This window comes from Carya illinoinensis, chromosome 11 (genome assembly GCF_018687715.1).
Source record: "Carya illinoinensis cultivar Pawnee chromosome 11, C.illinoinensisPawnee_v1, whole genome shotgun sequence".
Classification (NCBI taxonomy): Eukaryota; Viridiplantae; Streptophyta; class Magnoliopsida; order Fagales; family Juglandaceae; genus Carya; species Carya illinoinensis.
Window position 1 is genome coordinate 17,564,422 of NC_056762.1, and position 11,307 is coordinate 17,575,728.

The 11,307-nt window shown below is 40.9% G+C and overlaps 1 pseudogene; it reads left to right on the forward strand.

The window, feature by feature from the left end:
• LOC122282271 overlaps positions 1–9,693 on the forward strand; it is a 33,501-nt pseudogene extending 23,808 nt beyond the window's left edge.
• Positions 9,694–11,307: the final 1,614 nt, after the last annotated feature.

Below are 11,307 nucleotides of genomic sequence, written 5' to 3' on the forward strand. Positions count from 1 at the left end.
TACCTACGGGACATGTGGTTTTACCTAGAGCCAAACCGCTATGATACCACCTGTGACTCCCCCAAATCCCTACGCACGGACACGGGGAAATCGAGACGTCCGGATGATGACATCACGGGTCACCACCTCTACGACGTGTGCCAAGTGTGTGCAAAGGCAACAAAGTGCACGAGAAAAACGCAGCGAAAAGCAAGTCAATAACTAAGTACCAGAATTTTTCTTGTTTAATACAAAGCTATTCCAAAACGTACATATATAAAATATTACCAAAACACGCATATAATATAATATCAAATACAAAGCATCACATCAGCAACCCGGCGGAGCCGCATCCTCGGGCTCAGCCTCCTCCTCCTCATCCTCGAACTCTGCACCAAAAGCTACGGAACCAAAAATGGTACCGCAGGTAAGCAAAACCCAAACACCACCAGATAAAAACACATAGAACTCAAACAACATGGATGCAAGAAAAGCCAATGCACATGTCCCGCAAAACCACATTTTTACCACGCACGCCAAAAACCCATTTGGCCCAATAAAAACATATCCTTAAAACCAATCCTCGCCATTATCCCAGATAATGGCCCAAACCACCATTTTCCCAGAAAATGGATCAAAAGCCTCAAAACCAAAACTCGTCATTTTCCCAGAAAATGGCCCACATCCGAAAACCATAAAAACAATCCGGTTATGCATGCACCATGATCTCCCCTAGGGATCACCCGCACACCCTGGCTCTGTGCCACACCGCAGGTAACGACTACGCATGTGATACCTAAATGAGCGATGCCCAGACTCGCGCCTCGCGCGTACCTGGCCAGGCCATCCTCTAGCCCTCGCCAGCGAAGGGCCACGGAGTCGGTGAGTAGAGCGATGCCCAGACTCGCGCCCCGCGCGTACCTGGCCGGGCCATCCTCTAGCCCCGCTCCCGTCGTCGCCCAGCGACAACTCAGGGGACATCACTCAGTATTATCCACTTCCGAGTGACCAGAGGAGCTCCACCGAGATAATAACCCATCCCGGCTTGAGCTCGTGAGACACACGCACCCGAAAATCCACTCACGCCAGCAAAACAGGATTTCTCAAATAAAATAAAATACACGAGCATGCACCATGCAAATGCAATTATCAATGCACAAAACAAACAACCAACCATAAAACAATAAATCAAGCAACTCCGTCCTCCATCCATCCAACCCCCGAACTCCTCGGACTCAGTCCGGAATCAACCAACGAGCAGATAAAATAAATTGAATGAGCGATATATATTTAAATCTGAAAATAGGGTTTGGAAAATACTTACAGCGCTATATGAAAATTTTAGAAAACACCCGGCGTTGCAAACGGCGATGAAAAAGCAACGTTACAGTGAAAAATCACTGTGGCCGTGGGTTGTGAAATACCCACTTTTGAACGGGGACAAACCAGGGCTTGGGATTGATAGAGAATGGTCTAGGGATGATTGTGAAGCTATTGGAAGTGGTGGTTGGCCGTGGGTGGCGGCAAAAACGCCGGAAAGAGGCTGGATTTCCCAAAAACGAAAGCTAGCTCGTGGGAGCTTTTCCGGTGGTCGTTGGAGGCCGGAAATAGGTGGGTTAGGACGGCAAGGGACCGGTGATGAAGTGGTGAAGAAATGGTGGCCGGAGGTGGAGTGACGGCGGCGGATCGGAGCAAAAACCGTGCAAGCTTTGGAGGGTTTTTCCGGCCAAACGGCCGGCCGGATGGGGGTGGGTTTTGGTGGGGAGGTACGCCGGAGGGAGATGAGTCGACCGGTGCCGGCGGTGAGCCGCACGGTGGCCGGACGGCAGCAGGTCGAGGGGTTGAAGGCTCCGGCGTGAGAGAGGAGGAGAGAGAGAGGGACAGGGGGGTCGAGCGGGAAGGAGAGGAAAAAAAGAAAAAGAAAGAAAAAAGAGAAAAATAAAGGAAAAAGAAAGAAGAAAAAAGAGAAAAAGGAAAAAGAAAAGAGGTGTAGGGAAAGAAGATGAGGTCTAATCCTCATTCCGGGAAAACAACACTAAACCGCCGCAAAGATATTAAAAACTGCAAACAACTAAAAGAAATAAAACACAACATCAATTAAATTAAAAACTAATTTTAAAACACAATAATTTAAAATAAATAAGCTAATATATTAATTAAAATAAAAACAACCATTTCAGCGAAAATACAAGCGAAAGCGGGTCATCACACAGCCTTCCTTAGCTACCTTCTTTACAGCAACCACACTACCGCTATGGTCACGAGCTATCAGACCAATCCCCACCCTGTCACGAGCTTCACTCAAAGCTGCATTTTAATTTATCTTAACAACACCCTCTAGTGGTGGAGTCCAACTTCATGCCTGGTTGGTGTGCAAATGGGAGGCTGACATTGGAACCACATGAGCTAGTTTAAAGGCCTCAAGTTGCTGGCCAGCCCTCTGTGCTAGAACTCTAGGATGCAGAAAGGATCCCTCATAAACCAACTTGTTTCTCCTCTGCCAGATATCCCTTGCTGTCATAGCAAAAGCCCCCAGCGTTTGTAAGTCATATTGTTCCCTTAACCCCTCAATTATCTTGAAGAAACTCTCTGCCCTCACCGAGCTCTTTTGGATTCTTTTTGGTCCACAACTCCACACATCCATGGCTGAGGGACAGTTCCCAAGAATATGGCCCACTGTCTCATCAGAACTGCAGCAGACTGGACACAAGGGAGAGCTGACTATCTTCTTCTTAAAAAGATTCGACATTGTAGGCAATGACTCTAAGCAAGCTCTCCACAGGAAGACCTTTACTGCATTGGGAATCTTTAGTTTCCAAAAACAAGTCCAGTTTTTGAAATTAAGTGCTCCACTTGATGACTGACCCTTCTGACCTGTTGTAAGTTCCTTTTACAAATGATATGCACTCCTAACTGTGAATCCACCATCCTTAGTGCCTAGCCAGACAAGTCTATCCTTTGCCCCACTCGTGCTCACATGAATCTTCTAGATAATTACAGCATTTGTAGGGCCAAGCAACCTTAAGATCTTTTCTCTGTCCCACTGTTTGGTGTCTTCATTAATTAGTTCAGCTACCAAAGCTTCCTCAACAATGTTTTGCCTGTGTCCCTGAACCATAAAAGATGAAGGTTGAGGTAACCATCTATCCTTCCATATTTTGGTCTCCTTTCCATTACCAATTCTCCACATAGATCCTTTCTCAATTAGAGCCCTTGAGGACCAAATACTCCTCCAAATAAGAGATGGTCTGGCCCCCAATTTGGCCTGAAGAAAGCTAGAGTTCCTGAAGTATGAAAACCAGCAGGAATTGTCATATAAACTTCCTCAAATAAATCATCATCTAAGAAAGCGTTATTCACATCAAGTTGAACCAAAGACCAATTATGAACGGCAGCTATGGCAAGAAGTGTACGAACAATAACTATTTTTGCTACATGTGAAAAAGTTTCAGAATAATCCAACCCTTCACTTTGGGTATACTCCTTAGCAACCAATTGAATTTTGTAACGCTCAATAGAACCATCAGCTCTATATTTGATTTTCTAGACCCATTTACATCCAATGGGATTTTTTTCCCCAGTAGGTAAAGAGGTAAGAGTCCAGATATTATTATTTTTCAAGACTAGAATCTTGGCCGCCATAACATCTCTCTAATGAGAGTGCTTGACTACCTGATAATAAAACTCGAGCTCTAAATTAGCAGTAGTAGCTAAAGCAAAGGATTTATGTTTAGGTGATAACCTATGATGAGAAAGAGAAGGATTAAGATCATATGGAGTACCTGCTATTATAGGAACAGAACCTGTCGAATTTGATGCAAAGTGTGTAGTAAGAGAGTTGCAATAATAATGCTGCAAACAACCAGGAGCTCCTCTATGTCTAGATGATTTACGGATTGGAAGAGAGACTATTTAAGGTTATGTTTGAGATTTTGCAAGTGGTTCAAAATCTATATGAACATGTGTAGATGATGAGTGTTGTGGTTTAGGAGCTGCATGAACTTGAGATGTATGAGAAGCTGCATTTGGTGAAAAAAAATCCTCAACAGGGAATGAAGACTCAGTTGAAGGCATATGATAATGTTCAAGTGTTGATGATTGACTTGGAACAGAATTAAAATGCACTGAAGTCGAAGTAGGAGGTGAAACAAAAGGTATGGAAAAAGAAGATTATAAGCAAAGACATGCTCATGAAAAGCAACATGTCTTGAAACGAAAGTATAGTTTGTAGCAAGATCTAAGAGCTTATAGCCCTTAATGCCAAAGGGATAACCAAGAAAGATACACTGTTGGGCTCTAGGATCAAACTTAGATCTTGATCTAAGTAGAGGGGATGCAAAACAGAGATAGCCAAAAGTTCTAAGATGATCATAAGTGGGAGGGGACTGAAAGAGTAGTTCACGAGGTGATTTATTTCCCAATAAAGGCATAGGAAATCTATTTATAAGATGAGTAGCTATAAGAATGGCATCACCTCAAAATGGAAGAGGTAAATTGGAATGAAACATTAAGGCCCGAGTAGGGTTGAAGAGATGTTGATGTTTACGCACAACAACAGAATTCTGTTAAAGAGTTTCAACACGACTCAAATGATGGATAACACCTTAGATTTAAGAAAGGATGTTAAGAAAAATTTAGTGCCATGATCAGTATAAATTTTCTTAACTTTTGTGTGGAATTGTGTTTTAATAAGTTTGAAATATTAAGGAATAAGAGAAGAAACTTTAGACTTGCATTTTAAAAGATAAATCCATGTGGCCCGTGTACAATCATCAACAATTGTTAGAAAAAATTTATAACCTTCAACAGTGGGGGTAGAAAAAGGCCCCCATACATCACAATGAATCAAATCAAATAGAAATGCAGAAATATGAGAATTATTAGGAAAATGTAATTTCTTTTGTTTGGGTAAAGGACAAACAAGGCATGGAGAATCAGTATTCAACATATCAAGCACAAATTTATGTAGAAATTTCATCCTTGGAATAGAAGGATGACCTAATCTATTATGTCAAAGTTCAAACAAGGCATGTTGAGGATTTTGAGCAAACAAACAATTGTCTAGCTAAATTGGAATATATTACAGGCAAAGAGTTTGAGTGAAGTAAATCATCAGGAGAAGAGCTTAATTGTTGCAAAAAGTAAAGGCCTCGAGTCAGGTCCTATATAGAAACAAAATAAAAAGAAAAAGAAAAAGAAAAAAGATAGGTAGAAAGTTAGAGTCAGGGTTAACTTGCTAACAGAAATTAATTTGAATGAAAAAGCTGGAATAAAAAGAACATCTGTAACATATACACTTTGGCCATTTGGAATCTTGACAGTAGTGTTAATGACTGGAATGAAGGAAGAAAAATAAGATGTAGATAGAACCAAGTGATTTGTGGCTCCCGAATCAATAATCCAAGAAAAGGAAGCAGGATTAGTAGGTACAATAAGATTGGAAGAAAAAATAGATGGAATATGAGATAAGCCATTTACGTGTATTTTCACTGAAGGGATGTTTTTAATTTAATTAATATATTAGTTTATTTATTTTAAATTAATGTGTTTTAATTGGTTTTTAATTTATTTGAGGTGGTGTTTAATTTATTTTAGTCGTTTTACGGTTTTTAATATCGTTTTCGGCGAATCTGTTTTTGGTTTCCGGAGTGAGGATTGGACCTCATTTCTTTTCTTTTCTCTTTTTCTTTTTTCCCTTTTCCTTTTTCTTTTTCTTCTTTTCTTCTTTTCTTCCTTTTTTCTTCCTCTTTTCCTTCCCGGTTTCTCTCTCCCCGCGTAGCACTTCTCTCTTTTCTCCTTCCCGTCGCCGCCCCTTTGACCGCCCAGTTCTCTGCCATCCAGCCACCGTTTAGTGCACCACCACCACCATTCTCTTCCCCTTCCACCAGAGATCATCCCCACCAATTTACAAAGCCATCGGACCAACCGTTAGCCTTCGAGAGCTGCCGGAAGTCGCTGTACCTGCTTTGTTTTTGCCCCTATCGCCGGTTGCTTTCACAGCCTAGAACCGCTGCTCGCCTGTGGCGTGGCCTACACCACCCACCCAATTTTCTTCCCCTCTCACCGGTGAACATCTCCACCAAGTTTCACCTCCATCCGAGCCACCATTAGCCGCCACGAGCTCCTCCAAGCCATACGGTTTTTCACCGTTTCTGGCACCGTCACACCACCTCCGGCCACCATATTTTCACAACTTCTTCTCCTACCTCTTGCCAACCTAAACCACCCATTTCCGACCTCGATCCATTGCTGGAGCAGCTCCCACGAGCTCAACTTCGTTTAGCCCCTTTTTGGCCTTCGACCGCCATTTCCACCACCACCCACGGCCAAAACTCATTTCCCTTAGCTTCATAAATATCTCAAGGCCATTCCCTATCAATCCCAAGCCTTGGTTTCTCCCCGTTCAAAAGTGGGTATTTTACAACCCACGACCACAGTGAATTTGCACTGTTACGTTGCCTTCCTTCGGCCGTTTGCAATGCCGCGTGTTTTCTAAAAATACCATATAGCGCTGTAAGTATTTTCCAAACCCTACTTTCAGATTTAAATACATTTTGCTCATTCAATAATTATTTATCTGTTGGTTGGCTGATTCCGGACTGAGTCCGAGGAGTTCGGGGGTCGGATGGATGGAGGACGAAGTTGCTTGTTTTATTGATTTATGGATGGTTGTTTATTTTTGTGCATTGATATCGCATTTACATGGTGCATGCACATGCATTTTTATTTAATTGAGAAAAGCCTGTTTTATTGGCGTAAGTGGATTTTCGGGTGCGTGTGTATCATGACCCCAAGCCGAGATGGGGTATTATCTCGGTGGAGCTCCTCTGGTCACTCGAGAGCGGAATAAACTGAGTGACGTCCCCTGAGTTGTTGCTGGGCGACGACGGGAGCGGGGGCTAGGGGATGCTTGGCTACGAACGCGCAGGGCGCGGAACCGGGCATCGCTCTACGCACCGACTCCGTGGCCCTTCGCTGGCGAGGGCTAGAGGATGCTTGGCTACGAACGTGCGGGGCGCGGAACTGAGCATCGCTCGTTAGGTGTCACATGCATGGTCGTAACCTGCGATGTGGCACTGGAGCCAGGGTGTGCGGATGACCCCTAGGGAAGGTCATGGTGCATACGGATTAATTGGATAATGGGTTGAGATGGATATGGGCCAAATGTGACTTTTGGCGTGATATTTGGAAATGATGTGTTTTTGGGCCAAATGGGATTTTTGGCGTGCGTGGAAAAAAATATGTTTTTATGGGTTTTGAGATGTGGTTTATGAGACATGTGCATTGGGCATACTTCATGCATATTGTTTGAGTTTTATATATTTTTATTTGGTGGTGTTTGGATTTTACTTACCTGCGGCGCCATTTTTTGGTTCCGTAGATTTTGGTGCAGGGTTCGAGGAGGAGGAGGAGGCTGAGCCGGAGGATGCGGCTCCGCCGGAGTTTTGAGTTGAAGTTGTGCTTTGTAGCTGTTTTTAAAACTATATTTGTGTTATGTAATATTTTATTTATGTATGTTTTAAACAGCTTGTATTATATTAAGAAAAATTCTGGTACTTAGTTATATGACTTTCGTTATCCGCTGTATTTCCTTTTGCACATTTGTTGCTCTTACACACACTTGGCACTCGTCTTAGGGTGGTGACCCGGGTTGTCATCATCCGGACGTCTCGATTTTCCCGTGTCCGTGCGTGTGGATTTGGGGGCATCACATAAGCCTATACTAGCAATTTGAACAGAGGACGTAGAGGAAACTGCATTAGCAGTGTGTTGTGCAATAGAGGTAACAGGATCTGACGGCTAAAGCATAAGCAGTAACTACCGATATTGAGATTGAGTTAATGAAATGGGAGAGGCAGCCGAGGAAATTTTGTCAGAGATAACTTGATTGGCCATGGATTGTTGTTGTGGCTTGAACTTGTATCCAGGAGGAAAACCATGAAGCTTGAAGCGCTTCTCAATGACATGACCAACAAGACCACAATGCTTGCACATAGGACACTTTCTTGAACATAGGCTTCACAAATTGATTAGTATCATACTTAATAGTAAAAGCATGATTGTCATGTGAAGATGCAGGAGATATACAAATCTCACGCTTGTTCATCTTGTAAAACAAGGTTGAAAACCTTGTTAAGAGTAGGCATCGGATCCATTTAGAGAATCTGAGCCCTAACAGAGGCAAAGGTCTCATTCAAACCAACAAGAAATTGAAGCATACGCTCTTGTTGAACATAGGAATTAACAGTTTGAACAGCTCCACAGGAACAAATCAAAACTGGTTTGTAATTGATTAATTTGTCCCAAAAACGTTTCAGCTTAGTAAAATAGGCATTAATAGTCAACTGGCCTTGAGAAAGAGTCAAGATCGACTTTTGTAACTAGAAAATACGGGGGCCATTCTTCTGAGAAAAGGTCCTCGAGATCATTCTAGATCTCATGTGCTATATTGATGTAGAGAATACTAGCAGAAATCTCAGATGAAGTAGAGTTAAGAATCCAGGAGATTACCATATTATTATAGCGTAGCCAAGAAGCAAGCGTTGGATCACCAAGATTTGAAGGTTTGAGAATGCATCCATCGACAAACCCTAACTTGTTCGTCGCAGACAATGCCATGTGCATCGATCGACACATTGAGTGATAGTTATCACCATTGAGAGATTGAGTAACGAGAATAGTACCAGGACTATCTCCTAGATGAAGGAAGAATAGACTCGATGTTTCTTCCATGGGAGAAGAAGGCTTCAGAGCCATGGGAGAAAAGAGAAAATCACAAAAGTCATGTGGAAGAAGACTCTAGAAATCTAATACCATATCAAATGTAAAAACAAGTGGAAAGGAAATACTTTCAGTGTGTATTAATTTGTAAAATAATACAAGGTATTTATACTAGTTACAGTAAAGTAAAAAGTGCGTAATTACATGTAAGGACACAGTAAAATAATATATTACAATAAAAACTTTATACAAGATATTATAAAATGTAATCATAGTACAAAGCCTAGCCAACCATGCTGTCAAACTAGTTAGCTGCCTTTGAATAACTGGTGTTGGAGACTATGCTAAACGCCTCCAAGAAATCGGGTACGAGTTAGAGCTCTATGCCAAGAGCTTGGGATTGAACTTTGATTTTTTAATGCTGAAAGGCAACTTGGAAAACCTTAAAATTGAACATTTCAAAATCCTTGATGGGGAGATTCTTGTCATCAATAGCATCCTGCATTTGCATCATGTAGTGAAAGAGAACCGAGGAGCTTTGAATTCAGTTTTATAGACATTACACGAGCTATCACCAAAGCTCCTAGTGCTAGTTGAGCAAGAATCAAGCCATAATGGGCTATTCTTTATAAGTAGACTCATGGAGGCATTGCATTGCTACTCAACCATCTTTGACTCCCTAGATACAATGCTGCCCAACTATGACACAGAGCCAAGATGGAGCAGTTCTTTTTTGCTGAAGAGATTAAGAACATAGTAAGCTCCAAGGGGCTGGCCAAGGTGGAAGGGCATGAAAAGATCGATGAATGGTGGTGGAGGATGAGTCAGAATAGCTTGCAGGCCATGCCAGTTAAGGTGATATCGGAGACCAAACAATGGCTAGGAAAGATTAATGCCCGTGAGGTTTACACAATTATGGAGGAGAAGGGCTACTTGGTTCTTGGGTGGAAGTCGAAGCTTATCCTTGCGTCTTCTTGCAGGAGATGGTCCTAATTCTGAGGAAAACAGCAATGATGATTTTGACATATAATAAAGCAAATCTGCTAGCAACAAAGGATGTAGTGCAGCACAAGACTTCAGTGTAACAAATTAACAATATTGCGGTCCAAAAAAAAAAATGTAACATTTTGTAAACTATTTATCTTGAATGATTTGCAATAATGAGGATTACACATTTTGTTGTCCGTAATGTGTTGAAAAGCCATCCATGTGCAATTGATAATTCTTATGTTTCTTTCATGATATTTAAAAGCTATATGAAATATGATTGCTTTTGATATCACCTTAGGATTATGAAATCATCACTTATCCTCTCATACGTGGACTAGACTTCCTCTTAATAAATTGGCTTAAAACATGAAATTAGATCTAATTAAATCAGATGAAATACAAACTCAAAATTTGAACTCAGAATCTCTACTCTGATACCATGTGAAATTTAACATGGATGACAAGTCACATTTTTTTTTCCCAAAAATAACCAAGGAATATCCTTTCAAAATTCTCATGTAAAGAAATCCACCAGATTAATCTAGCTATGAAAATATATCAAACAAGTTGTACTTTTACTAAGTATTTTATTTCAATATAATTGCATGCAATCGCCGAGGGGAAAAAATCATCATCTACGAGGGCTGGATGATTATCTTTTATTCTACGGATAAAAAATTCTTTTGTTCTGTTCACAGTAGTTGCATTAAAGATAAAGGACGTTCTGCGCATATTATGCACTCATTGGCTTTCATGTTTTTTCTTAAACATCCATAAACTATAAATACAGTTCTAATGCACGTGCCAAGTTAAGGACTTAACTTCAATAAGCAAACTCATTATGGTAAAAGTACGGCAACAGTCCTATGACACAAAATTACCACATCCAGGTCGAAACTGATTAGGAGAACTATTTCCTAATCCATAAAGTTGAAAATAATCCACTTAATTTTGGCTGCCTACGAAGAAAGTAGAAAGGATCATCTGAACCATCTGGTTCTAGTGCCAAATGATTTTCAAAAATTTTTGGATTTATATTTGCTAAAAGCCCATCTGAGTTTTCAAATATGTTTATTGTTTTAAAATAGACTACGGACCTAAAGATCTCTATTTTAGTGGATTATAATTTTCTTTGGGTTTGATATTTAGGTTAAAAATCTTTTTTATGGACCGAGATAAATTTTTTGAACAAGTTTAGATTTTTTTTTAAAGTTTTAAATCGAGGTCTAATTTATTTATGGATCCAGCCCATGATTTGTTTTTCAAAGATTTTTTTTTAACATTTTCAAATAGATTAGGGTTAAGAATCCATTTTCTCTTTAAAAACTCTTAAATCCACCTATATACATCTTTACTTGCACGACTCTAGCACTCCCATGCAAGTATGTCTCTCTTTCTTCATCACTAGGGTTTTCCGTTGGCCTATATATAGATACTCTTATATCTCTCATGCATGATGAAACTCCAACAAAAGAGGTTGTCGCAATCTCAATTCAGTGAAAACCTCCTTCACGTAGTGCTGTAGCCACTTCTCCTAGCCTGCTACACCTCCATGCCATGATAAGGCACCCTACACCAATGTCCTCAGCCATGGGAAACACCACTCAGTAGCAACCC